Below are 25755 nucleotides of genomic sequence, written 5' to 3'. Positions count from 1 at the left end.
ATATTGATTTATAGGAATGTTTAAGAGGATGTGACTACAGTGGGGCAAAAAAGTATTTAGTCGACCAATTGTGCAAGTTCTCCCACTTGAAAAGATGAGAGAGGTCTGTAATTTTTATTATAGGTATACCTCAACTATGTTAACTAAAAAAACGATCAATTAAAAAAAAATCCAGAAATCACATTTTAGGATTTTTAAAGAGTTTAATTGCAAATTATGGTGGAAAATAAATAAGCATTTGTTCAATAACAATTTTATCTCAATACTTTGTTATATACCCTTTGTTGGCAATGACAGAGGTCAAACATTTTCTGTGAATATTCACAAGGTTTTCACACACTGTTGCTGGTATTTTGGCTTTGATTTGTTTAGTTAATTTTTTTTTCTTAGTTTATAGCAGAAACTAAACTTTACATGCCTTTATACAGTACAATATTCTTTTTGCAAAGGGCATTTGAGTTAAACTGGGACTTTGTTATTCGTCATAATCAAAATTACACTACTTTTATTTCTCAGCTACACTAATGCACTTATCCCAGTGTTTCACTAGTGCTCGGATAAAATCAAGGTAGACAGTCTTCTCAGTACGCCGGAGCCATGATCAGACCGCCTGCTTTATGTCTGAAATGCTGGACTCCTCGAATCAAAGATGCAAAGAAATGGCGAACAACCATGAAGGAAATGCTTTCTTGCTTTATTTGCTATATCCAAGCAGAGAGTTTAAAATGAAGAACTGATAAGTGAGGGTGATGGTCATAGTGGTTGGTCATTGAAAAACAAATGGAGGCCAATGATTGGCTGCAAGCGCAACACATTCAGACATTACTGATTAATGGTGAACTGCATGAATCTGCTGCTTACGGGGCCTAAAAATTTGGCAAGTTGGCAAGCATGGTCCTGGGTGTTCACTAATTTCAGACTGAAAAGTAGGCAGAGTAAAGAAGCACTGAGGAGAGTCAGAAAGCCTGTCCAAACACAGACAAACACTCCAGATCATAAGTATAACAAAAGGCTTTGCTCAGTCACATATTGGCAACGGCTATGGAAAAGGCCTTTATATATTTCCTAGCTTATTTACATGACTAAGAAATGGTTTCGAACCTGTAATTTCACGTTTGCCGATAAGACGTGTGCTGAGCAGTAAATCCAACTCTTGAGAAATGATGCAGAACAGCATTGATTCGGAATGTCAATAAACTGATTCCACTCCATCTCATCACCTCTCATCTTATGACAGGCATCGACCAGAGAATCCACGCAGCCCTGATTTACTTTCAGCATTAAAATGATTAGCAAAGCCCGCCACGAACGAGATGAAGAAATGTGCGGCCTGAAAAGCCGAAATTTTTATTGAACAAAGGTTCTTGGTGAAGCAGTATTTAGACACAGCATCATTTCATTACTAGTCTAGACAGGATTCGGCTGCTCTGGGATTCTGTACACGAACATGAAAGGATACGTCTATGATGCTGTGTGGAGAGGACAGGCTGTGTTTAGGCAGTAGAGGACAGAGGGTTTCTTTTTGATGCAGGCGCTGGATGAGTCATCTGACATGGTTTTAGAAGTGCCGTGAACGTGCGTTTCAGAGCGTTTTGAACATGTATATATAAAAATCATAACTAATACATGGACATACAGTACATTCTCTGGCCACTTGCACCCCTGCACATTTATGCAACTACCCAAACAGCCAGTCATGATGTAACAGCACAAAGCATAAAATTATGCAGATAAAGATGAATACCTTCAGTTTTTGTTCAAATCCGAATTGGCGGGAAAAGTGTGATCTCACTAACTTTAAAAGAATTTGACAGAGAGGCTGGTCTGAGAAGTACAAATCCTCTAGGATTCTCACAAATAGTCTCTAGAGTGTAAAATGATGTAAAAATCGCAAAAACAATGTGATCAGCAGGGGGAGATACTGTGGCTTCGTGGTTATTACTGATGCCTTGCACCGCCAGGGTCCAGCCTCCGTGTGCATGGAGTTTACATGTTTCCCCCGGATGCTTGGTGGGTTTCCTCCGGGTACTCCGGTTTCCTCCCACAGTCCAAAGACATGCAGATTGAGTTGTACCCCACTTTGTGCGCTAAGTCTTCTGAGAGAGGCTCCAGACCCTGTATACAGGATAAAGGTGTATAGACATTGCTATAAAACAGTATCATCACTGACGATGATGTGATCAGTAGGTCTGTGGCCAAGTAAGCATTGCTGATGATGGAGGATAATTGTTCCAACAAGAAGTCTATGTTCACTCAATTACTTTTTTTTTATATTAATGATAAGCAGAAGAGCGTTTTGAAACAGACAGCATGTTGAAGGCTAAGATGAATGGGCTAGAACACCATATCAGGAAAGACTGCTAGAGAAGAATTGCTGGAATCTAAGGCTACAATGGTCATAGGCTTACACAAACTGAATTGTCGGAGACAGACAGGAAAACATCAGCTGGTCTTATGAATCTTAATTGTTCTGCAGATGGTACACAAGTGGAACCTCCAATACAGAATCCACATTCTTCGAATGCTACAGCCTCTCTGACAATGTGCATCTTGTTTTGGCCATAATTGACCTATTTTATAAGAGCTACATTTAGCCAGATAATGTATTGTATTACAAAGCACACATTCTCAATCTTTCCAGGAACATGACAACCAGTCACCAGATCTAAATCCAATAGAGATGTGCCATGCATAGCTGAACAAATCTGTATTTCCTTTTGGTATGATGATCATCTCTGCTTAGAAATTCATCAAAATCCTGGTTTATTAATAGGCTAAAATCATCTGACTTGAATAGAGGGAGAAGCAAACACTTCACACCACACTTCACTCAGCACAGTTTTCCTCTTAGATGCACTAGAGGGAGACAGCAACATTTTATAAAACACGAGATCCCCAGCTCAGATAACACCAGCAACAGGAAATTGCGATTCTCACATTCGAAATGATAGATTCTCGCTCTCGACATATCAAACAGATCCTATCAGCACCATGAATGTCATTTGAGCAGCAGACCTGATGCAGCAGCCGTGTCTTTGATCTGCTAAACCTGCAGATTTTAAAAGCCTCTTATACACTACAGTACAAAGCCAGTATTTATCTGAAGTAGTTTTCTTTTTGCGCAGATCTTATAAAAGTCTCTCGCCAAAATTAACAGACATATTTCCCTTTCTCTTTCGAGGCAGGGTGCAAAATAGGAAACAGCAGTGCAGCTTTGAGCCAGCCCGGCAGGTGGCATGAAGACAGGTAAGGGGGGGTTGGGGGTTGATGGGGATGGAGGTAGTGGGAGACTGAGATTTATTTTGTGTTGGGTAAGGTGCAAAAACGCAATGTAGAGTTAGAGCTTTACCTCTCAACAATACAAAGCACTGATGTTTGAGACTAATTGCCTGCATAAGTTCCTATAGAATCAATAACGTATTCAAACGAGCATGTCAGTGTAAACATTGAAACCATCACATGGTGACGAAAAAAAATTGCATTAAAGGAGGGTGGAATTATTGTCCAACATCAAGCAAAGAAAACGTTAAGATAAATCTAATTGAATTAAGAACCGTCCGATGCATTATTAAAACCAACAACTTTGTGGTCAGAAAAAAATCATGAGCATGAGAGATGATTGGAGATCACTTAAATGCTGTTGCAAAAAAAGAAAAAATCGACAGCATAGCTATATTGAAAAGGCAATGAAGAACATTGCATAATGCAACAAGAACTCACAGGATTGGGACTAAACAGCTGTGTGGCCAAAAGAACCTTTTTAGTGAAACTAATTGAGGGGTGTCGATAAGACTTCAGTTTGCTAAGGTGTATATAAAGATTGGACTTTGGAATGATTGGAAAAAGGTCATGTGGTCCAAGTCCAGAAAAAAAAGAGGGAACCCTCAGCCTCATTTTGATGCTAAGATTTTCCAGCTAAGATTTTCCAGTTTTCCCAGCTAAGATTCTTTTGAAGGATCAAAATAAAAAAGGTATTTATTAAACAATTTTTGCCAATATTTGATTTGATGCATTTCACCTACTGCACTCTACTGGCAAAAGAACAAAACTAACCTGTTTGACTTACCTGAGACATACCTGACTTTTTCTGCCCATGCCATTAGGTTGCAAGTCACTAGTGTTTGACTATCCATAAAGAATTTGTAGCAAAAATTGGTACAAGATTAATATAGGATTAACATGCACCATGGACTGAAAAATAGCTTAAGTACCACAGTGGCTTCAAACACTTAAAGCTCAGCCATTCAGTGAGTAACAAATGGGAGATCAAATTTGGGGGGCGGGGAGGGGGTGGGAATGGCCAGCATGTCCTGCCTTGACCTCTCTGACCTCAAAAAGAGCATATCAAGCCTTTATCACCTTTTATCTCGCATGGCATTGCAGCCCTGCTGCTGCTGTGGAGAAAACAGCATGAAGCTCGTGGGGAGCAGAAGGATGGACAGCACTGAACAGATGTTATTTAGTGCTCTGAGCTTCACAGGTTGGGCAGACAGGCGATAAATTATTCAGCTCATGGGGAGAGATGTATGGCCGGAGTGATGGATGGGTGGTTAACTATGGCGCTTGCTCAACACCGCCCTGCAAGGCTTGCGGTGTTGGACGAGACTGTTCGAGATCTCTGGTTACACAAATAATAAGTGATGGAAAGGCAAAGGAGAGAGATGTTATGTAAAGAGATGCAACAATTTAAAGACATAATTGAAGATCTTGTATATACAAGGACATGTACAGTATGCAGGTCTTTTAATGTATTTGGGTCTTAGCTACAAAGAGCGACATGACAGCAATAAGGAAATAAAACTGAATAAGGATTGGTTTTCTATATATATATTTTTTTGTCTTTTTTTTTAAATAAAGGGCAGCTATAATTGTTAGCATTATAGCTCAATTCCTCTGTAGATATTGTTAATATAATGCAAAGTCCAATTAAATGTTGTATGTTTGCCAAGTAGAAAATGAATCAAGAGTTCAAATATTGTCCTAACACTTTTCATGCAAGGCAAACTATCTGCTTGATAATTAACTGTATAGTTGATCACTGTTTGTAAGCTGAAGATTAATGTGTGTTGATTCACTTTCTGTAACAGCAGCTTTGACGCTGGTGGCAGCTACAGTGCATGTCCTATGCTTTGGTTAATGCACACATTCAAATATGTTCTTGTTTCCATTGTGACAACTTTACCATACTGTTTGCCTTTTTTTTGGGGGGGGGGGGGGGGGGGATTATTTTTCATTGCATAAGGGTAGTCCTAAATGGGTAGTTCAAATGGTCAGCTGTCCAGGCATCCCAAACTCCATCTTCCCAGTCCACTATAAACTGTTGTTTTGATGTTGATCATCCTTTACATCTCTGGGTCCAGGTTCCCTTGCGATACTTACACGTGTCAGGTAAAGGACCTTGGTGGCAGTGGCAAGGATAGAACATTCTACCATCTAATCATCAACCCAGAGCCTTGACCGCCTACAGCCCAATGAGAATCCACCATGGAAACACATGGATAGTCCCTATGATGGACTCTTGATGTACAATTGTGGATATGTTGCTTTGTGATGATGAATCAGTCAGCCAGCACATTAACACTTCTTCTTCTTTGTCTTTCGGCTGTTCCCTTTCAGGGATCGCCACAGCAAATCATCTGCCTCCATCTAATCCTATCCTCTGCATCCTCTTCTCTCACCTCAACTAACTTCATGTTCTCTCGCACTGCATTCATAAATCTCTTCTTTGGTCTTCCTTATTCACACATTAACAGTAATTATGTATTATATACCAGGCAACCATTGACAGGATCATGGGTATCCAAAGCTCATTTACAGTATGCATGAGGGGAGCAAATAATAGCCTGTCTGGTCCAATCCCACAGCAGAGCCAATGCAGAACAACGTCAATTCTGGCCTTAATAGAAAAAGAGCCCAAGACCGATAACCTGGGATCCAAACTCCCCAGATACCAATTTGAGAATCTATGGGATGTGATGGTTAAAGATGTCTGATCCATAGCGCCCCACCCCACAACCAACAGCACCCCAAGGTCAGAGTGCCAGACTCCAAAGAGGTCTTGTGGAGACACGCTGCGTGGGGCCAGAGCCACCCCAGTGGTACAAGGGTAAGCTAGAAGATACTAGACTAAATGGTTTGCATTGTAATATTATGGCTGCTCAGTGTTTGTGTATTTAAGATGTTTGGAAGGAGTCTCCAGTGTATGTGAATCAACTTGTTTTGCAGACAATCCACTTTAAATGTAATTACTAAATAAATTGTCATTCATTATTACAGTTCATGCATACAGTACATGACCTCTACTGTATGAGGAACAGCATATCTTATATTTATTATATTCTCACACATGTTCAGAGTTTGGAGTGTTATATTTGAGAAAGATTCATGAGGCATGAGTGAGTGTAGAGAAACAAATTAGGTCACGGTGACCAAAATAAATCGACGCTGCTCATAAATGTGACCACAAAGCAATAATATATAAACTGTCCCCGACCCACATGGTGACTCAATATCCTCAGGTTTACACAGTCCCACCCACAGAGATGTCGCTATTACTTCCCAGATCCCGCTGAATCCGCCTCACCTTGAGAAAATGAGATGCGGGGTTTATCATCTGCTCTTCTGTAGAAGTCATCACCTATAGGCCTTGGAGCTCCTGACGTTATTGCAGATGAAATGAAAAGACTTGTTTGTGAAAGGAAGTGGAGGAGAAGGGAAGGGAGGAGGAATGTGGTGCATCTAATTGTTTTGAGAAGGTTTTTTTTATTTGTAATTTAGGAGACCGTGAAAGAGAAGAAGAATGAGCGGGAGAGCGACGCAGAGGTAAAAGGAAAGAAAGTGGGAGGAGAGAAATAATAGAGAAATAATGGAGCACTTTATTTTACTCACCCCTGTCAGGGGTTAAATTTGTTTTCTGTGATATTTTTTTTTTTGACATTGATTTCTCACCATTATTTACTGTGCGCTCGCCATCGCCATGACAACCGTGACTCTGCCCTGTTGGTAAATCCGTCAAAGATGAGACTAAATGTGCGCAGAGTGCAAATGCATGAATGCTAAATGAGCCCATATTATTTGCTCATAAAAATGAAACACAATTACATCTTCATCAAGGCTTTGTTTTTTCCCTTGGGAGATTCTCAGAATCGATGTGTCCTAGACTCCCTGGTCTACTAGATCCTAAAATTGGAGTAAAACTAGGATTATTTTTATATTTAGAACCAAACACTGGGTGAAGACAATAAGATTTCCAGGGTTTGAAAGTGATAAAGTAGACATCAATTGGCTTATTAGATTGTATTCTTAACCACATTATCCCTTGAATCAATCTTTTCTGCACAAATGTGTTGCATGAAATCGAATTAATGAATTTAAAGTCAATCAATCAAGTCAATTCCTGGTGTTTTTTTGGCAGGAGGAACATCTGGTCTGCCATGTGGACTCAATTTTAGACTATGCAGAGAAACTGACCATGTCTAGAGTTAACTGTTCAGACATGTAAAGAGCTGGAAGAAAAATTAATTAAGACCATCGTGTTGGGACAGAGCCTTGTAGCTCCTAAGAGATTTGGTCAGATCAGAGGATAAGCATTGTGTCAACATGTTCAGTTCTTATCCATGACGTTCTGAAACTCTGTTTGAGATCTTCTTAGCATACAAACAGTTTACTATATTACTATACCACAAAATGTTTAAAGAAATTCTTATTATTATTATTATTATTATTAAAATTATTATTATTATATGAATATATATCCATGTGTGTTTATGTCTTTGTAGTACTTGTTTAGTATGCCGCAGTAAGGAACCTAAGATCGGTAAAGACATGAGTGCTTTAGAAGAACATACAGTCATCATCATCATCATCATCATTTATTTTATTCCTTTCATGAAAATGCATTATTTGTACAAGACACATACAACTCATTCAAGTTTTCCTTTACATATCCATAAACAGTAGAGGATGTCTGAAAATGGTGGCTTGTTTTTACACATGATCATCTCTGTAGTATGTTGTCAAGGTATTTAAAAAAAAAAAAAAAAAGCTTTTTAGATTTGTGACAGTCTTCATCTATTCCAATGGTATCTTATGTGAAGCAGTAATATAAAAATAAATACAAGCAGCTTGCACAACTGGAAGTTTTAGAAAATTCAGAATAATAGAAAGATTAAGAAAAGGTGCAGTTTTAATTTAATGATAATGGGTATCAAAGTAGCTTAACGGTTAGCACTGTCACTTCACCTTTAGGGTCCGGGTTCGACTCCCATCCTGGGTTTGTGCACATCTCTTTGTGCACAGTGATGATGACAGTTGATCAGGCTGGTGATTAGTATACTGTACTGGCAATGCTGAGTGGTTGGACCGGACGACAGGGGAAATGAGGTTGCTGCTGAGGCTGTTACAGAAATAATTAACTTTAAAATTGTATCCATAGGCGCTTTGCAGCCTGTCACTGTAAAACATTTATTCCTGTTTCTTTTGTTTAATCTACATGTAATTAAATGTAATATGAAAAAATGAGGGATACAGTACATAGGGTCAACATTTTCAGTTCCAAGAATTCTTTTTTCAATTGTGTTAATTGGATTTTTTTTTTTTTGTGTGTGTGTGTGATGGTCAGTTGTCAATATGAAGTATGTACAAATATGTCTCATTTTCTAATAGGGTTACTAAAGTAGAAATGAAACCTTTTTAGTAATTTTTTAAAAGTTTGGAATTTGATGGCCGTAAGAAAAAAGCTCATGCAATAAAAAATAAAACTGCAAATTTACCTGGAAGCACTTGAAACATTTCTTTTAAATGGGTTTTAAATAAAGGGTGCATTGTAGGACAATGATTCATTGGACAAATAATTACCAAGGCCTGGGGTGAATGAATGAAGAATTAGCCACATTAATAGCAAAAAGGAACGGATGACCACCAGTGAAGAAAAAGGTAGGATGATGAATCATGAAGGAATGGATGGTGAATGTTCTAAACGTTTCTGAAAAGCATAATTCTGAGTATGTCAGTCCATTTATGCAGCTCTGAAATGAAATGGGAGGGGAGACGAGGTTAAAAAGGAAAAGAAAAACTAAAGAAAGTGAGAAATGAGAGAGAGAATAGAACAGAGAGAGAGAAATCAATGGAGGTAGAGAGGAAAGATGGAAACAGAAAGGAATTAGAAAGACAGAGAGAGTCTTGGAAAGCAGTTTCATCGTGACCTACAGCAGAAAGAACAAAATAAAAGCAAGAGCAAAAGTAAATAAAGCAAGCAGGAACACAATAACCTGCTGGCCATCAGACTTCTCTGAACAGCAAAATAAAACCGAGAGAAAGGTGAAGAAAGAAGGGAGATTACATCAAACAGCAGAGAAACGGCGAAAAAAAAAAGAAAGGAAGTGTTGACTGTCTACAGTGACGGTTGTCGTGGCAACGCCGGCCGTCTGCACAAATGCACCGTCTTGCTTTTTCATTCTCGGAGAACAAACACCTCCAGCAATAATAAAATTTGGGCTTTAGGCCAGTTCTGTCTGCTCCTAATCAAAGGTGGAGAGGAATAAGTGTAGGGAGATGGATCAATGCAACACGGCGCTCTTTTTGTGCCGGGGAACATTAGCTGGCGTGAGTCACTGGTGTCAAAGAACAAAATGTACAACAGGTCCTGAAATAGGACGTGTGTGTGTGCTTTCTTCACAACAACAAGAAGAGCAACAGCAACACACAAATATTGTTATGTAAGGATGCAAATGTATCATGAAACACAACTGTGATCAGCCGTGTCGAAATGTGACAGCAGTATTATTTTACTTTCATCTATAAAGCAATATTTGTTTATTGAACAAACCCTTAAGAGAGTACTTCAATAAAATCTTTTAGTTATGGATTAAGACTGCAGAGCGGCAGCAACACACCATTTGCTGGTAATGGTAGAAAGCACATGTCAGGATCTGCTTATGGGCGGAGCCACCGGTAACCTCTAGTTTTTTCTTAAATCAGATGTTTCATACTACTTGTACAGCAGTATTTTGCCAAGGCTTACATTTTTATATTAACTCAAGGAACTGCAGGTCATCCCTTTATAATAGCATTGGTGGCACAGTGATTTAGTGGTTAGCATGGTCACCCTGCACTCCAGGTCCTGGGTTTGATTCCTGTGTCGGGTCTGTGTGCATGGAGTTTGCATAATTTTGGTTCTTCCCATGCTTAGGGGTTTTTCTTCCAGGTTCTCCGGTTTCCTCCCACAGTCCAAAAACATGCAGGTTAGGTTAATTGCTGTTCACAAATTGTCTGTAATGTTTGAATGTTGACCAGAGGTCCTATCACGGTCGTACAAAGTGGAAATGAATACACTTTTTTTTTTTTTTTTTTTTTGATACCACTGGCCTCCACGGTCCCTAGATCGACTACAGAGGTCCTGGATGGATGGATGGATGGATGCAGTAGTATGAAATGTGAGGAATTTCAAAATTACATTAATTCCTCAGCATATGAGCAACCTGCCTCATGAATTTTCACCTTAAGAACTGAAATTTTGCAAGAAATTTGCCTCGGCATACAAAGCATTTTTGGCATACGAGCACAGAACGTGTGTACGTCCGAGAACCGTTCAAAACTTGTTTACTTCAGTGGAAAGGCAAACAAAATGAGTTTTTACATATCTTTTTGCATTTCGTGCAAGATTTAGTGAAGATATAGCATCATTGGTCCCAACAATATTCGCAAGGACGATAGCAAGAAGAAAACTGAGTCGCTTTCAGTTTCATTTTTTTTAAAGCATCCGGTACCAAGAGGAATCATAAATTAAAGTTGAGTGACTTTTTTTATGTTAATATATTTAATATTTTACTTGATTAATCTTTTATAAATGTTAAGATTTTTTAATATGCTTAATATAATAATAATAGGATTTTATATTTATTTAGCATGATTTATAGTGATGGAAATTGGTAATATTATTGTTTGTGGGTGGCCTGAACAGATTATCTGCATTTACATTATTTCCTATGAGAAAATGCGTTTCACAATACAGAATATATTGGAATGAATTAAATTCGTATGCTGAGGTACCACTGTATTATTTCTTAGAATGCACCTTGTCATATTACATTCCGAAGTTTTTCCCAGGTCTGACAACATTTTAAAGTTACAAAAGCTTCTGGCCAGTTGGTTACCCAGAATTCAACAGCGCTGTGTAATAACGTAAGCTCTTACAATCTGCAAAATGTGTTTCAATTGGAAACATCTGGTGTCCACGAAAGGCTGAAACCACACATGAACCAGGTGTTTGACATTCAGAAGCCACACTTCACCTTGAAGAGGATATTTTCTAGCACAACATCTCCTCTGAGTGATAATGCTGATGACTCACAAGCTTATACAGTATATGAGCAAATGCTCACATCAAGAACAATGAGTGATGATGATTCACCTTATTGCACATGTTGAACAAACAAAAACACTCTTTTTATATACATTATATAAACTACAGTTCAACAATAGCTACATATAAAATCTAGACAAACGGCACAAAAATCATTGCTGATTAACTATTTTTAGATCTGATGCTTTTCATAGTGCTTTACGTCAGAGAGAGAGAGAGAGAGAGAGAGCCATAGTAGCAGATGTGCCATCAGATTTAATTAGCGTCTTATCTCGCGCCAAAACCGCATCATGGACTCTAGGGACTTTCCTTCTGAGAAACATTTTCATTACTCCAACCTCATTACCAAAACGCAGATTAGACATCCGTGAGTTCTTTCACTCAATTTCACTTCCTGAAAATGTGACCTTTCCGTGTCGTGATTGTTGAGTCAGTATTACATTATTGATGTATTGCTTAAAGTTTCCAACGCAAATATAATCAGACTGGTGTGGTAAAGTCATCTGGGGATTGGGGTTCATGCTGCTTAAAATTTTACAATGAACGGCAAGTCGTTTGTCTCATCATTTGATCATGTTAGAACTCCTTGAGAGCTGCAATTACATTATTTTATCCTAAAGTATGTAGACATGGAGCTTTCCCAAGCTGGTCCAGACTTTTCCCACAAAGTATGCATTAAGAATTCCTATTACTGGAGTTGTTAGTCTTTTGGCTGCTCCCTCACCACAGCGAACCATTTGATCTGCACAACAACTTGCCACAGGTTTTACGCTGGATACCCTTCCTGACTCAACCTTCCCATTTTATCCACTGCACCCAGTGGCTGAGGTTTGGGCATTGAGTGGAAATTGAACCTGGAGCTTCTGCATGGCAGGTGAAAAAGCCGCCTCAGAATTCCTCCTACTGGAATTAAAAGATGGAAATATAGCATGTTCCAACATGTCAGTTACCATCCATTAGGACAGGGTTTGCTAAGTTTGCTGAAGAAGGACTTGAGTGTGATGGAACCCAACCCCAGTAAATGTTCTTGAGATGAATTAAGATGGAGACTGCATGTTCCTTGTTCAACATCTCTGCCTGACCTTACTAATCCTCAAAGGGGTAAATGGGCACAAATCCAAACATAAAAGTTGGACTAACTCTTCAGTTTAAGCTGGTTTGGCCCATGGTTTTGAAACAGGATGTTCATGATCAAGTGTCTGTATACTTTTAGCCTTGTAATGTAACTGTCTATGGTTTCCCAGGATACAGGTCATACTTTTTCCCCTGATACATCTATATATATATATATATATATATATATATATATATATATATATATATATATATATATATAATTTTTTTTTTCAGATAAATGGGTTTGTGATTTTATTTCCCAAAAGAATTCCCAAAGTCATCTAAAGTTCTCCTTGAACTGTCAGCATTCAGAATCCACTTTGTAACTTCAAACTTTGTAACTCTTTTTTTTTTTTTTTTTTTTTTTTAGAGTAGGTATGCTTCTTTGTGCTCCGTAGATTGGGAAATGGGATCAAATAAATGTCAATGAATGGGAAATGATAAAAGCCAGAAGACAACAGCACATTATTCAAGTACTGTAAGGAGTTTTCCCTACTGTATTTTTCTGCACTGTATGGAACATAAGCAAAAAAAAAACTGAAGTGATGCTTGGAAAGAAAAGAGTGCAACAGAAATGCTGGTCATGTCAAACTAACTTCATGAATCAAGGAGACTGAGAAATGAGATAATGTATGACTAATTCATAGAAACATATTGCTATCACATTTACAAAAGCATATCTGCAGTACATATGCATATACTGTATATCTACTGTATATCTATATATGTTCCACTGATTTGACTTCGCTTTTACTGAGCTAACAGAAATGATTTATAGGACAAAAAACTGCTGGGTGTTCATGACTTCACCTCCAGAGACTGGAAGACACTGTGAAAAATTATTGCTGACCCTCACACTACATATTTGTCCTCTTTCTCAGCAGCCACAGATCGATCAGCATATCAATCCTACTAGACACCAGGATCATAAGCTATCAGGATAATAAATGTTTAATCCATACTTAGATGTGATAGCTGTGTTTAGTGTCAAGGTCCAGTAGCTTGTACATTTAGGCATTTGGCGGACGCCCTTATCCAGAACGACATTACATTTTTATATCATTAGCATATACAGTATTTTATAACATCTGAGCAGTTGAGGGTTAAGGGCCTTGCTCAAGGGCCCAACAGTGGTAACTTGGTGGTTGTGTGGTTTAAACCTGGAACCTTCCGAACCGTAGCCCAATGCCTTAACCACGCAGCTACCCCTGGCCAGTTTGTATACACTAGTGAGATAAAAAATAGTAGATGAAGTTGTTGTTATTGCCCTCGGCTTGCTCATCAGGGAATATCTGACCATTTTGATTCATACACATTCACATTCCATAATATAATTCTTATAAATAATAATTTTGATTGTGTAAAGCTCCTTTGCGACAATGACAATTGTTAAAGGGCTATACAAATAAAATTGAATTTAATTGAATTATTATAAAAGTATTTCATTATGTTCATTATATTACAATTATTTCAATGTCCATGGCATGTTCCCTTGTTACATAGTGAGAGTTTTACAATCTAATGGAGGCCAAAGCTGATTTTATTTGTAATTTGATAATCTTTATAAGTTTAGTTTTATATATATATATATATATATATATATATATATATATATATAGAGAGAGAGAGAGAGAGAGAGAGAGAGAGAGAGAGAGAGATTTATATATCTTATATATATAAGTTTAGTTTTACTTTATTATACACACACCAGACTGATATCTATCGTATTTAGTATTTATTCACATGAAACAATTTAATTCCTGATTATCTCTAAATCTCTAACTGATTGCCTTTTCTTTAAAAACCCCTGGGCTACTACTTTTTAATCAGTTTTCATGGCAAGCTATGAAAGTTAATTAATTCACACGTCTTTTTTTTATTATTTAAAAAATCGAGCACATAATGTTGTTGTAGGGTGATCATAAGGTTATATATGTTGGTTTTAATTTTCCCTGTCTTTCCGTTAAAGTTCTGTTACACAAGCCATTAATTATAAAGTTATAATTAAAAGATGATGATATTCATCTAAAATATTTAGTTAAGACTATCCTAAAGCTATGCAATCCTTTATAAAAAGCTCATGAGTGAAAATAGTATATCTTTCCTTAATCTGAGCCAGATGAGAAGGATTGTTCTGCATAGCTTTAATTTGATTGGCCTAATCTGGCAGTAGGACCACACCAGCCCCTCTGGCTTTGGGTTGGCATTCAGTTGAAGCTCTTTCTAATGGTAGAAGTACAAAAAAAAAATGTTTACAACAGGCAAAGGCCAAAAAACAATCAATGATATAATCAATAAATCCTGTTATCTGACATTTTGTCCTTGCGCAAAGTCAATTCCATACTAATCTCTTTAGATATTAAGCAACATGACCGAGAACACTATTCCAAATATTCAAAGAAAGGCAAAGTTGGTGTGACAACTGGCAAGGGAAAAAAAACAATAGATAGCTACATGCAATAAACTGTATACAGTACTGTGTAAAAGTCTTGAGCCACCGTTTATTGCTACATATTAAATGATTTAGATTAAATGAAAAACATGCCTAAAGATAGAGTATAAAAATTTATTGTAACAACCACATCAGCAATCTCATTTCCCCTCTCATCACTCAGCATTCAGTATCACCAGTATACTAATCACCAGCCTATATACAAATACCAGCCAGTATACAAATTGGTCAGGTACAGGGTCTGAACGTCCTTTAGGAAGCCTGGAGAACTTGAGATTACATATTGAAATACGAGAAAGTCTGGCTTTCTGGAAGTAAAATATGAAGAAATGAGGGGTGGCTGAAGAAGTTTATATAGTACTATATGTTAAAAATAATAAACAACACCACCAATGATATCTGGAATTACTAGAATGACCTGTGAAAACGCTGTCTCCCTTATCTCCTTTGTCTCCTTTATCTAGGTCTAGGTAGCTTGAAGGCCGGTTCCACCTAGGGACACCATGTACTCAGTTCCACATTCATTTGCAATTTATAAACATTTGCATCAATATCCCCAAACTGTCATATCAAGATGAATAGAAAATGGCCTTTTTTTTTCTTCTTCTTCCTGGAATACTGTTCTGCATTGAAAACAGTAGTAGCTTGAGACCTTTTTTTTCTTTCTGCTTTCAGCAAGAAAAGACATTAACAAAGTCAAAGGAGAGCTGTTTTGTTAATTCATTCAACAGTGGCTGAATGAACAGATGGTATTTGCATAAGACATCTGATTATATTCTTAGATCTTACGTAATGGACGAATATGTCTTCCAAGAAGAGACATCATACAGCAACCTGATCATGTAAGAAGTGAGCAGAATCCTGGACCTTCTTGAACTACCACCACCTGTTATATTCAATCATCTCCTGTCTGTCTCCGAAGGGCTCATTTACTATGCTATATCTTTACTCATCATTCATACCTTCAAATGGTTGAATTCTGAGTTTTGATTAATACTCTAACAGCAGCTTTTGCAATGTAGAAGTAAAGTATTCCGTGACATGAAGAGCAATATAAAGATTTTAAAGACAAAACTTTAAACTTTAAAGACAAACTAGTGCAATATCACTAAGTGCAAGCACCATCTTTTTATTTTATTTATTTTATTTTTTTTAAGCACAGACTGGTTATAAAACAAAGGACTCAGTTAATGAAACACACTTTAACATCTTGACTGGTGTAGTGCTTGCCATTAATTTCAGTTAAAATAGCCTCTTGAGACTAAGAAAAACAGTACAACAGCAATGTTGTGGATCTGTGCTAATCCTTCCTTCCTTTATTATCTTAAATTGCATAATATTATCCACACATTAGGTTCATGCACACATTTCACATGAGGATACGGCATGATTAGAGTGATACAAGCAGAAAAACTCACAAAAAGAACTTTATAAGACTTCATTTTATCCAGGTTTGAATGCAGTATATTAGGTGAGCACCTCAAATAAGGCACTTTCGTAATTCTCTTTGCCAAACCGAAAAGCAGTAAAAGTTTAACTAGGAATGCATGTAAAATGAATCAGTGGAGTAAGTCATAGAAAGCAGTCCTCGACCATGTGGCATCAGACCACAATGTAGCATCTTATGAGATATTTGTTGTATTTGCCTTAGTTCAGTCAACATGGAGACATTTTGGTTGTTAAATCTATAACATTGTCTATACACCTAGTGTTTAGTGGGTAAAATACATTACTCATCACAGCCAGCTGGGTAGATTGTTGCATCCATGATTTCTTTTTCTTGACTTTTTTTGTAGCTCGAACGCATAGTTAAAAACAAATGATGCAATTCTGGGATCTAACTTCCCGTTTATGAGCTAACATGAGCACGAATTAGGGTTTTTACAGCCAGTGCAGTGACTACTTTTGCAACTTAGGTAAAATACCCCAATCAGCCAAAGCATAACAGTGCAAAACATCACGATCAGTATTGTAGGCTCCACTTGCCCTGGATCCTTGTCCAGCAATCCTTTGGGTCCTGTGGGTTGCGGGGTGGGGCTGTGGATCGGACTTGTTTGTTCAACGCTTCCCATGGGTGCTCGATTGGATTGGGATCTGGGTAGTTTGGATGTCAGGTTGGCACCATCAGGCTGTGGTGCACTGGGTGTTTCTGGGGCCTTTTTATTGTTTATTGTTTTTTTTATGTTTTCGTTTGTTTGTTTGTTTGTTTGTTTGTTTGTTTCCCAGCAATTTGTGCTGCATTGACTTGACTTTTTGTGTTTTAATGTCATGGCTGATCAGTGTATATTAGAATATATTAAATGTGCTAAAATATACTTCAAATCTCAGGTCTAAAATATGTCTGTTTAGAATTCACTGAACTGCTGTTTATTACACCCCTTTGTAGAAGAACACTTTTCTAACCAACGAGAATACAAGAGATGGGACTTTCCTTAAAACAGCGCCCTGGAGTTGAGCTATGGAGTTGGTTGGTTGGTTCTTTGGTTTGTTGGTTCTTTGGTTGGTTCTTTGGTTGGTTCTTGAACGATGTCATACCTGACAAGAATTTTTTTTTTATTTTTACATTTTGACTGTGTATACACAGAATATAGATTTATTTGAATGTTAAACGATGATTAAAAAGCTTTACATAACAAGTAGCCCTTAAATATAACTTATTTTTTAAAAGTTTGTTGTTCACTCAACAGTATGCTCCTATGAAAAATATGGACTAAACAGAGGTTTGAGTGGTTTTATGATGTGTAAAAGACCAAACAGATTTGTATTAGATTTTTTTTAATAGTCAAGGTATAGAGCATTATAAAGATGCTTTTACTCTCTACTGGTTCCCTGGAGCTGTCTTCTGATGTATTTTTGAGGGAATGGTATGTTGAGATAATAGAGTCCCTGGTCTGAACCATCCTTTTCGTCTGCAGCATCAGCCTGAAAGTATAGCAAAGGCGCAACAAATGGACAGTGAAGATGAGAAACTTGTCCATGGATAAACTTTACTTTTTTATTCCTAACTTTTCTTCCATCTCCCTGTATTGTTCTTTCTGTAGCTGAAGACACGCTACATTCATCTGAGACGTACAGCAGTAAGACACTCATCTATCAGCATAGCCAGCATTTCTCACTTTCTCCTCATCCCTTTTCATTTTTCCTGACATCTTCCATTTTTTATTTTTTACCTATTTTTTTAGCACTGAGCGTGATTGTGTGTTTTTTATCAACAGCATCAACAACACATACACGGCCTGTTCTACTGGCACCAGTTCATGGTTCAGGTGTTTGGTGCTGTTCCATGTTGGATTTGGCACAGAGCTGATCTGTATGCAGGACGAGAGGAAGGTTAAAGGGTGAGATGTCCACAGAGACCTGATTTCTCTCTGCCTCAAGGTGCTGGACTGATGTAATGATGTCAGACAGAATTTGCACACACAGATGGTGCTTTTGGTGAATTTACTGAACCATTAAAGCAAACAAATTTCCGTTCTTATGATTGCTTGTTAACCTCGAAAATGGCAACAAATGCATTTAACCTATACTGTATAAAATGCATATATTCTATTTCCATTTTATTGTTTTTTCTTTTAAGAATCGTCAGAAAAATGCTAATGTGCTTTGCATGAAAATACATAGAGTTTAGTGGTTATTTCATTACTTAGTTATTGGTATACTTAAGTAAGGCTCTCATTTACTAAAGATTTACACAAAGGAAAACACAAGCAAACTTTATAGCATGAACAAATATACCTAAAATTAAATTTACTTAAATGGTCCAAAGAGGATTATGTCATTTACATCTCATGTGTCTTTAATGAGGTGCTGTTTGGCATGTTTGTAGGTACTTGGGAGGAGAGAATTGACATTTTGTGTACACAGTTTCCTTCAGATTAATAACCAATGTTGTACTTTTCCTAGTTTCATTTCCATTTATTGGTTATATTTGTCATAGTAATCAAGAACAAATTAAAACATGATTGTGTGTGCTAAAAAAAAAACATGTTTTTTCATCATTTATATAATACATCGTTATCAACATAGTTAAATTAATGGTAAATTTTCACTTACATAGACAACAACAAAAATAGTATGTTTTGATAAAATTGCATACATTTACAAATGTAGTTTATATAGACTCTTTATCAATATGTAAAAGCAACACCAGGCCATAATATATATATTTTCTTATTATTATTATTATTATTTTTTTTTTTTTTATATATATATATATAGGAATAGTGGCACGCTGGCTTAGTGGTTAGCACTGGCGGCTTGCACTTCCAGGTCCTGGTATCGATTCCCGTCTCAGCTATGTGTGCATGTTCTACCCATGCTTGGTGGGTTTCCTCCAGGTTCTCCGGTTTCCTCCCACAGTCCAAAGACATGCAGATTAGACTAATTAATTGGTGTTCCCAAAATGCAAGTAGTGTGTGAATGTGCGGGTTAATGTTGATCAGAGGTCCTACCATGGTCGTCCAAATGGGAATAAATACAATAGTCACTATTGGCCTCCACAGTCCCTAGTTGGACTACAGAGGTGAATCTATGGATAGATATTTTGCTATGTTTCCTTAATGCGAAATAAATATTGCCTCATAGTCAGCTTCAATATATTGTATAATCAATTGTGCATTTTATTTTTTGTTTTGCATGTCCGCCATACATGTCTGAGTAAATAATTCTTATAAACATAATGTATTAGCACTACTATAGTTTGTATGTATTAATATAAACACTGGAGCTGGATTTCCTGTGAAAAGTACCGTGATAGAAAATTGATTTAACAGCCTGCATATCTCTTTGTGCTCAGTGCAATATAGAATTTTAATAGTCATTTTTTTAAAGTGTACAGTCCCTGTAGAAGTCAAACGCTAGAAAGCACAGCCAAAATAAACCACAATTTAATATTCGTTAGAATCAATTTGTCTGGATCAAAATACCACTTATAATAAATGCCGCTTTTTTTTTTTTTTTTTTTTTTGCACCACTTAAACATCATTGTATTTTTCTGTAGCTAAATGGAAGCTGGTAATGTTTCCTGGTTATGGCGGTGTTCGAATAAACAGTAAAAGCACGCCAAGTCAGCGAGGAGAGCTGGAGAGCTATTAATCAAGAGGCGGCTGCTTTTAAGAACCCACTCATGCTTCTGAGTGCTTTCTGCTCATTCAAAAAGGTCAAATAATCAATGTCGGGTGTTTTTTTTTTTTATTTTATTTTTTTTATAAGAATGTCTGTCTAAAAGTCTTTCATGTACCTCAAAACCAAAAAACAAATGTTGAAGATCTTGAAGATGAATACAAGCAAGACCTTGATGCTGACCTAGAGTTATTTAATTGGATTCAATACAAAGAAGGAAACAAATGTGGGTTTATGAAACAGAATCATAATATTAAACAAGGCTGAATAGTGATGAGGGAGACAGATGGCGTAACCAACGTAGCAAATCATAGATAGCGGGACATTCTGTCACCTCCTAGCACGCACACACATGTACGTTATACTGTCCTCCTGAGGACCTTTCATTGCCGTAATTATGAATGCTATGTCTATAGCCAAACCTCAGTAAGTAAAAGAGAACTTTTTGTCCTTTTTTTTTTTAAGCAGAAAGCTCTTTTCTTCATTTTGACCAGGTCAAATCTGTCATATAGGCATTTGCTCTATTTTAAACCCCCCACCCCAAACCCCCTGAGCGTGATTCTGATGCACAGGACATAAAGGGTCTGGTGTGCAGGTGGAACCACACAGAAGCTCAGGGTTAACCTCTGCCCCCTGCAGTTTCACAGAAATACACGCTTAAATTTAATCAACCCCCCCTCTGACCGGACCTTCATCAGAGTCTTTCCCCGCCAGCTGTCAATGGAATGAAGGATGAACCAGGGGGTCCAAGGTACCAGATTCATGATATCATCCCACACTTCCCCTTCCCTATTCCCCTATAGACTCCGAGCTTCAGTCCCTCTAGTCCCCTCATATCCGTATGGCGCTGGATATCGTGCTCATTAAACACTCGCGGCCTCGTGACCCGACACCCTTACAACCATCTGTCCTCACAGAGCCGCCGATATATTTACTGTCATCCAGATATGCATGCAAGGGTAATGGTGTGTGTGTGTGCGTGCATTAACACTGAGACAGGGGCAGATTTAAAAGACAACATTATTCTGCAAGTTTAATTCATTCACTATGCACAGCTCTATTCCTTTGGAGTGTCCTTTTTTTTTTTAGTGCTGGCTCTGGATATTGAGCCTCAAAACATTGATTTGAAATGATGGGATTCAGACTATCCTAACATAACTGTGTTGATTTCATGTACTGTGCATTACATCTTTTCACTGTCTTGATAATGATAAATGTACAGTTGTTAAGTAAATAAAAATGAAATGCAATCTGTTGTCAATTAATTGTTGATGGACATTTTATAAGTGTAACTTGTACAGTCATATATTGTGTAATGGTCGACATAATTTAAGACTAATAATAAATTGATTTTTAAATTGAATATTTTTAATAATTTAATTGAAAAACATTTAAAATGTTTAAATTATAACAAAGAAAAATGTGAAAATTGTCTGTATTAAAGAAAAATATGATCAACATTATTTACTATTTATCAGTTTTAAAAAAAATCCAATATAATATTTATTTGTATAAGTTTTTTTAGACACCACCTACTCATTTTAAGTTTTCTTATTCTTTTGATTTTTTTTAATGTTTTGTTGAATGTATGTGTAATATATATATATATATAATTATTAAAAAGTTAAAACTACTAAAAACCTAGTGAGAGAATAACTGGTGTAAAATCGTGAAACTGACAAGAGGAACCTGTCTTAAAAATGTTCCACATAACTTAAAAAATTATATAATTGATTAAAATCACCACAGACCACATATATATATTTTAATAGATTAAATATTGCAGTGTTTTTGTCACATTGCTGTAAGAGGAATTAGAAACACATTGGAATATGGTTTAGAATGCGTATCTATTTTTAACAAGAACAGAAATTATAAAATACCTTTAAAAATAAGGTGAGGGTGTGTAAAAGACTCAAATACACAGAAACCAATAGACTGTAGACACCTGGCCATCACATCAACATCTTTTAAAAATGATTGATTTCATAAATTCTATAGTTCCCACAAGTCATTACTCATTTATTAACACTTTAAATGAGTAATAACTTTAAACACACACTTTAAATGGTTCCTAGTAGGAATTGCACTCCAGTAAGAAATGCACTTACATCAGCCTTCATAAAGGCTGAACTGGCACAAATAAAAGGAAAAATAAAACTTTACTGCAACACTTTTACAATATTTCATAATACAATAGCCTCAGGCCTTAAAGCCAACAAAAATATTGAAAACAACCCATTTCTAACACCTTAACCAATCCATTTCTAATAACATTTTATAAAATGGAATATTCCCTTTGGGGTTTAACTGCATATTTATATGATTTTAAATTAATATAGAACTTGAAGCATTTAAGTAATGCTAAAAATATTTTTTTTCTGTTATATTTACTGAAGCTCTAAATCATTTATTCATCATAAGAGGCCCAAACCTTATCCATCTTGACAGCGCTCCCGTGCACAAAGCAAGCTCCATCAAGACATGGTGTGTTAATATTAGCGTGGAAGAACTTGGAGTGTCTCACACAGTTGTCTGATTGAACTCATCCCTGCTGAACTCCAACAGAATAAACACTGAGTGCACTTGCTAACATCAGCGTCTGATCTCAGTAAAGAAAATGGAGGAAATAAATCTGAAATTGGATGTTCAACAAGCAAATTAATGGTTAAATGGTCCGGTATCCACCTACCTTTTGGATATGTCTAGAAGTTTAACGAAAACTAAAGTTCAAGCAAAGTCTAAATAAAGCAGACTTTTTTGATGATTCAAAGTCCCAGAGCAAGAGTCGAAGAAAGGATGAGAAGTTGAGATAAAGTCAGGTTGAGAGTTCAACATAACTCCAAAGGGGACCTCGAACAGAAACACAGGGACGATGGAGGAATTTGAAAGACTCTGCCAGAAAGCAGAACAAAGTGAAACAACAGAAAGGATGACAAAGCAGGATAATGTTCAAGGCCTATTACTGCGTGTGCAACTCTACAAGCAGTTTATTCTGTAAACCTTCTGAGAGATATCAGAAAACGTTTTTATAAAAAATAATAAAACAGGGAGGCATTGTAATGTAAAAATGAAGATTGAATAAAAATGAAAAATTAAGAAACTTTTTATTGACATAATGTGATTTTTAGATTTAATTATTTTGTCATAGAATCAAATTACTGAAAAACCTGAAAAGTCCTTATGTTTACAAATAATCTCTCTGAAAAAAAAAACCTGGAAAGCTGTGGATGAAGTCAAAGCCATTTAAGAAATTGTTTTGCCAAGTAAAACACAATTGTTACACTATTTCAATTATTTTTTGTTTAACATCCAATAGGGAGACACAATGGCACCTGCAAGAGTTTGATTCCTTACTTTGGTTTGTATGTGGTTTATGCTGGAGCCAGAAATTCAAAAGCCATCATGGGCAAAACATTTAGCGTGAGGTCAATTCCAATAAATTGTCTTTAATGCTTTGTTGTTTTGTTAGGTTTTTATTCTTCCAACATGTTGATTTCTTGATATAAGTATTAGGAAAAAATATCTCAGAACAGTAAAAACACTGGAATGATTGATGCAAAAGCTGAGGCTTTGAGTCACTGAGCTGTTAGGAACTTATGTATATTAACATAACCAAGACAACTTGCAGACAAGCAGCGCAATGATATAAAGTTTTAACTTCATCACTGCTAAACAACTATTAGGAAGAAGCACCTGTTTATTGGGCTCGACAAGCTTTCGACAAAGAATTTTGAAAGACATGCATCACTGCAAGCAACGATCACGTCCTGTTCTATATATAAAATACAGGAATACAAACAGCGTTACGCAAATCATTTTTCTCTTGCTGTGAATTGTCCGCATAGATAGCCTAAAGGTGTACACGTCCCAAAAACAGTCTCAGTCTTGTCTTCGTGGATTTTGTAAATTTGTACTTTGCTGTGTTCCTGCATGATGCCATGATTTTCTTCAACACTTGAGTGGTGGTACGAAAGAAAATACAATTTTAATGCCATGTTAGTGCCTGATCTTTTTTCCTAAGTCCAGAGGGTGTATGGAATTAGTCCGATTTCTGTATTCTGGTCATGTGTGAAAAGAGTCTTAATGCCTTAAGAGTTGTAATCCTATTATCTGGTGCAAAAACAGAATGAGTCCAGTTTCTCTCAAGGGCTGTCCTTCATGTAGGCTAATTAAGTTTGGTGCTTCTGACTTAGGGTCATTGGTGGCTCAGTGGTAGGCTTCTGACCTGCCATGTGGAAGGCACCACACTAAGCCACTGTGGTCACAGGATATCCTTAATTGTGTCGCTATTAAGAGCAGCTGAAAAATCTGTGGTCTCTGATTTTCTTATGCGCATCTAGAAGAAATACAGTACATGATGTGAGAGAGAATGAGCATCTCAGATATCTGAAGCTTGAGAGAAATGGGGATAAAAGTCAGAGTAACAAACTATCAGTTAAGTGAAAATATAGCAAAAATGGCTACAGAACCTCATGGCTACAGAGGAAAATAAGACTATGTGAGAGATCTGGTGAAGAAGGTGATCAGTAAATAATTTTTTTTTCTCTTTAAAAGAGAAAAAGAACTAAAGATGGAGATAAATAAAGGAAGATGTGTGTATGTGTTTTGTACAGGCCACTGAGAGCTGTCTGTCATTCACAGCATCTCATTTAGGTTTGATTAGAGGAATATGGAGGCTGGGGTCATGAGTGCCGGCGCAGTTGGTGTTCTGGAGCTCAATGACCCCTATTAGTGCAGATCTTACATTTCGCAAATTTAGAATAATACTCGCCGATGGTAATAATGTCCATTTAAGACACAGTGTCTGGCTTTAACATTATATTATGTGATGTGAATCATCAAAGCAAGAACTCGTGGCCAAGTAGACCGCCGCTTGTGTTTTTTTACGCTTATAGATGGAACCAATTAAATTTATTTTTCTTCAAGAAAAAGAAACAGGACTAGCATTTTTAGCAGAGAAAACATCTGATAATTGATCAAATTGGTTATTTGACATGTGAACAGTTTGACAGTTATTTTCGACTTTTACATACATTTTTTTCATGGTATACAAGGTAAGGTATAACAAAACGTTTTAATTAAAAGCCACTACATATCCGTCTTTAATAAAGATTTAAATTTAAATTTTGTAAGCAAACCATGACACAGAATAGGTGCATTACATTGCAAAACACGATGCATTGAAAAAATCCAAAATTGCACTACTTTTGTCGCATGATCTAAAAAGGGAAACTACCAGTTGTTAAAAAAATTAACTGCCATGACTAAACTGAATGTGATCAAATTATTAATTTTTTTTTTTTTTGGTGAACCCAAGAAAAGCACATTTACACTCTCTTACTGCCATTGCAGTTACCCCAACACTGATGAACTAAAGGTATGTTGCTTAACATCCACAATATGTCCTGTGAAACACAGTAGGACACTGTGCAATTTTGATGCTGTTTGAAAACCATGTTATGTACGTAACACAGCTTTGTGAGATACTGTAGTGGAAACATCTGTGATACTTTCAAATCAACACTTCTCCTTTTCCTTTTTGCTCCTGGTATCACTAGCCCTAGTTTTGCTGCATTTGGGAGCCATGATGAATTTTTTTCTTTTTTTTAACCCCTGAAAGAAAGTTAAACAGAGAAATAACTTTACAACACCCATGAAATGTACAAGCACTTTGTTTGCTCCAGTTAAAAATTATTAGACA

Source organism: Clarias gariepinus, chromosome 28, assembly GCF_024256425.1.
Source record: "Clarias gariepinus isolate MV-2021 ecotype Netherlands chromosome 28, CGAR_prim_01v2, whole genome shotgun sequence".
Classification (NCBI taxonomy): Eukaryota; Metazoa; Chordata; class Actinopteri; order Siluriformes; family Clariidae; genus Clarias; species Clarias gariepinus.
The sequence above is the reverse complement of the archived record's forward strand: the minus strand, read 5'-3'. Positions refer to the sequence as shown.